The following is a 3431-nucleotide window of genomic DNA, read 5'->3' as shown; positions in this document are numbered from 1 at the left end:
CTTTAGGCTCTTTTTTTCTGTAAACCTAAAACTACTCTAAAAAATAAAGTCTACTTTTTAAAAAACAAATAAAATCCATATATATGGTGAATGTTTAACCAGCTATCACTGAACTAAATCTGTACTGTAATTGAACTAAAGCACTGTTGAATCCACTGCTAATCCTTTAAATTGTCTTATTTTTTCACACATTTGATTCCCATATTCTGGCTATTGCCCACAACCCAATTCAGCAGCTCTAGACTATCGGCCACACACTCCTGTTCAACTTCCAGGGGTTACCTTAGAACATCCACGATCAGACCAGCCACTTGGGGGTGATGGTAGGTAACATCTAGTCAGTATTACACAATGCTGTCTTTTTAAAGGAAATATGTGATGGCCTTTTCAGTTCAAGCATTGGTCGGCTGCAGAAAATGAACAAGTCTTTAGATGATATGATAGATTAACTTGTTAGCAACATATCTCTTAACCATCTGGTAGATTTCCTTTATTTTTAGCTGACCAAGTCTCAGAATGCTCAGAACAAAGGTGCAGAGAAGGACAGGACCAACCATGAAGCCTAGCAACCTAAGCACAAAACACATTAAACTTGTCCCTTTCATTAATGCATAGTGCAGACCAGCAGATGACACCTTCTATTATATTGAAATGAACCTGCTAGGCAAATCTGAACTGAGGAAGCAGGTAGCTATAAATGTGACCTCAACTGTGCTCATTTCCAGATGAATAAAGAACTTTAAAGTGTCTACCATTAACAGATAAACTCTGTTGTTTACTTGGCTGGTAAAAAAAGAAAGGCAGATGTGTTACACCCTAGACAGAAATCACTAAAAGTTCAAGTGCACGTATGGTCTCATTCTGTAGCCAGTGTTGCTACTGTTAATATATGATTTTGGTAAATAGGAACATATTCGTGAGGGCTGCCTAGGAACCAGTGTCTGGTCTGATTTTGTCTAAGGAGGTCTCATCATTCATTTGTCTTATGATACATTTTGTATAACTTTATTTTAGTTTTTCATATCTCATATAGGAATGTCACCTTTGAATTTAATAGAATTCATTTCAGAGTCGGTCAGTAAAAGATGGAGACAGATATATCACGGTAATGAGGGGGGTTTGGAGTGATAGGGTGGAAGACTTCAGAGGTGACGCCCTAGAAAGAATTCTTGAAGACTTTTTGGTGCAAAAAGGTGATTTTATTAAAGCACAGAGACAGGGCCCGTGGGCAGAAAGAACTGCAGTGGGGTTGTGAAAAGTGAGAGGTTATATACTATGGAGTTAGGGGAGGTGAAGGCAAAAGGGAGGCCTCCAGAAGGACTTTGATATGCTAAAGAGGACTCTTAAGATACCTGAGGGCTTGCTATTGTCGAGCTAAAGTTGTTTTGCCTCTAGCAAGGTATTAACATTAGGACAGCAGGGGGGTTCCTGGAGAAAGGTTATACTTTGTATTTGCCTGAAGTATTCATTGTCAATGGGCTTCAGGTTATAAGGAAATTTAATGTTATCTGCCGTTTCCTTCTTGCCTTTGTTCCTCACATTACAATGGAGGGGAGTGTGATGTTGGGGCTCCAGGAAACAGAGTCTATAGGTTTCTGGAGATTAGGCCATTGATAAAATTGCCTTTTTCTTATACTTTACTAAGAAATTTGTAAACTGATGGGGACTCGTGTCTTGTATAACTATGATCTCTATCAGTTAGCCATTTGTTTACATTCCTTTCCTTTGTTTTTGGGCAGCCAGGAATGCCTGAGGAATATCACACATATCCCTTGGGTTTGGGGGTGGGTGCTAGCTTGTGCTTGCCCTCAGTTTACCTTATGGTCCCTCATCAGTAGCACTAAAGTAGCTATACAAATTTCAAAAGTCAAAGAAGATTTCAGAACAAGGAATACTATCAGGGATGGGGACACCTATTACCTAGTGATAAAAGGATCAAATATCCAAGAAAGTATTACAATCCTAAACATGTATGCACCCAACAAAGGAGCCTGACAATATACAAGGCAAAAACTGATTGATTTAAAGGAGAAATACATAATCATAGTTGACAGACATCACTACTCCTCTAGCAGTATTTGATAGATGAAGCAATCAGAAAATTAGTAAAGATATAGATGGCATGAGCAATACTAACAACTTAACCTAATTGAGATGATAAAGTATTTCATCTAACAACAGCAGAATACACATTCTTCTCAACCTCACATGTTACATTCACCAAGATAGACCACATTTTCATTCATATTTTCATCCATAAAACACTATTAAACAAATCTTAACAAATTTAAAAGAATAGAAATCAAACAAAATATGTTCTCAGGTCACAACAGGATTACATTAAATCAATAACAGAAACATAGGTGGAAAGTTCACAAATATTTGCAAATTTAAACAACCTCTAGATAACCCATGAATCAAAGAAGAAATCTCAGGATAAATTTCAAAATATTTTGAGATAAATGAAAATGCAAATTACAAAATCTGCAGATTGCTACTAAACTAGTGCTTACAGAGAGATTTAGAGGATTAAATTTATATACTAGAGAAAAAAAAAGAAAGATCTAAAGTAAATNATAATAATAAGAATAAATAGACCCTTGAAGCACCTGGGTGGCTCAGTTGATAAAGCATTGGACTTTTGATTGCAGGTCAGGTCATGATCTCATGATTTCATGGTTGATGAGTTGGAGCCCTAGGTAGGGCTCTGTGTAACAGTGCAGAGCTTGGGATTCTTACTATCTCCCTCTCTCTCTGTCCCTCCTCTCCCCCACCTCAAAATAAAGACAGAAACTTAAAAATGTTTTAAATTGACCATAAATAAATTTAAAACAGGAAAACAAGAAATCAGTGACACAGTAAAACCAATCACAATCAGGGACATCAGTAAAATTGGTAAGTCTCTAGCTAGAATAACCAAGAAAGAAAAGAGACAGAAGATCTAAATTACCAATATCAGGAATGAAAGACAGGTCACCAGTGCTGATTCCAGAGACATTGAAAGGATAAAAATGGAATAGTATAAACAACTCTAGATGTACAAATTTGAGAACAGATCAAATGGATTAATTCCTTGAAAGTCACAAACTAACAAAAACATTTAAGTTGAAACAGATTTTAAAAGCCTTATAAATATTAAAAAAATTAAAATAATAGTTTAAAATCTTCCAAAAAAAAGGAATGACTAGGCCCATATAGTTTCACTGGTGAATTACATCAAACATGTGAGGACAAAATAATAAAAATAATCTGTCATCTTTTTTCAGAAAATAGAAGAGAGAAGGAAATATTCCCAATTCTTTTTATGAGGCTAACAGCATTCTAAGCCCAAAACCAGATAAATACATTACTAGCAAAGAGAAGTACAGGCAAATATCTCTCATGAACATAGACAAGGAAAAATCCTTAACAAAATAATAGCAAATAGATTC

The sequence above is a fragment of the Crocuta crocuta genome, unplaced genomic scaffold, assembly GCF_008692635.1.
Source record: "Crocuta crocuta isolate KB4526 unplaced genomic scaffold, BGI_CrCroc_1.0 scaffold1129, whole genome shotgun sequence".
NCBI classification, from domain to species: Eukaryota; Metazoa; Chordata; class Mammalia; order Carnivora; family Hyaenidae; genus Crocuta; species Crocuta crocuta.
Note: the sequence above shows the minus strand (reverse complement) of the source record.